The following is a 1,315-nucleotide window of genomic DNA, read 5'->3' as shown; positions in this document are numbered from 1 at the left end:
CACTACAAGTTGGGTGAATTTTGGCCCATTCCTCCTGACAGAGCTGGTGTAACTGAGTCAGGTTTGTAGGCCTCCTTGCTCGCACATGACGTTATAACGGAAACACTGTAACTTGAAAAGCTTTTACACTGTGTATATCAGGTTTACACCCTTTATGTTGTGTAGAAAATATCAAGGATAGAGAGAATGTTTTTGTGACGTTAAGATTGTGATTTTTGTTCTCTAACGAGATCATAGTAAATTATGATACCTTGTCACGCCACAGGGAGCGTGGGTATAAAAGTTTGAATTAAGAATTAACATATGAGACTAAAATGGACCACAGCTGCAGCGAGGTCTACGATAGTCACGACCCGGAAAGCAAGACGAGGTTGAAGAAGACAAAAGAACCTCTAACAATCCAACGCTACGGTTGAGTAGCTGTTCTAAGTACTGTATCTAAGAAGGTGAATTTAAGTAGGACCATCTGGTTATTCTCTTCAAATCATCGTTGCCTACACTGCTTTCATCACCACTCTGGGAACATCGACACGGCTGATTAGTCATCCTCAGGAGACCACTCTTCCAGATCGAGTGCAAGTAAACAGACAACTAAGAAGAAGGACATTGTGACCTCGTGGACAATCAGAGACTTACACCTGAGAACGAAGGAGAAGGCCATCCGAAATAAGAAGGCCCAATCGAACCCTTCTCACCAAGCGGAACCCTGCTCATGAAGGCCTGGGCCCAACAGAGATACCCAACAAAGAACTTCAACACGTAAATAAATGCATTACTTCCTACCCAAAAGAGTGGCAGTTGGGGGCAAGGTATTAGGGCTACTGTAAGCGTAGTTTACAAATGTATCCAAGTGTTGCTTCTCTTTCTCGCTTTCTCTCTCCCTCTTTAACTCTCCATCTTGTGTAAGTGTCAAAGTGTGTTGTCCACTAGGGACTTGTTGTCATCGTATTACGTTTCTAATCAATAACCTATACCGTGTGTGTGTGTCTGTATCCTATGTTGTCATGTAGTTTGTTAGTAAATAAATAGTCAAATAAATTTGTGTGGTACGGAATGATCAGTGAGACTCGGGTTTGTGCAGATTCACAAAGTCTGCGACGTTCAGAATGAGATTGATATGAGGAAATGATTAATTAGTTACTCTTATGATATCTATATATTCTTGAGTTAATTTGGGAGATTGTAACTTGTTAAACAACAACCAAATTCCTAATGAGTTGATTGTTACATGATTAATTTAATCTAATAACAATTAAACATAGTAGGTAATTATTCTATGAATAACAGTCATCACATTAATGATAGTCACATCACG

The sequence above is a fragment of the Salvelinus sp. IW2-2015 genome, linkage group LG1 (assembly GCF_002910315.2).
Source record: "Salvelinus sp. IW2-2015 linkage group LG1, ASM291031v2, whole genome shotgun sequence".
Taxonomy (NCBI): domain Eukaryota; kingdom Metazoa; phylum Chordata; class Actinopteri; order Salmoniformes; family Salmonidae; genus Salvelinus; species Salvelinus sp. IW2-2015.
This window is presented reverse-complemented; position numbering follows the sequence as displayed.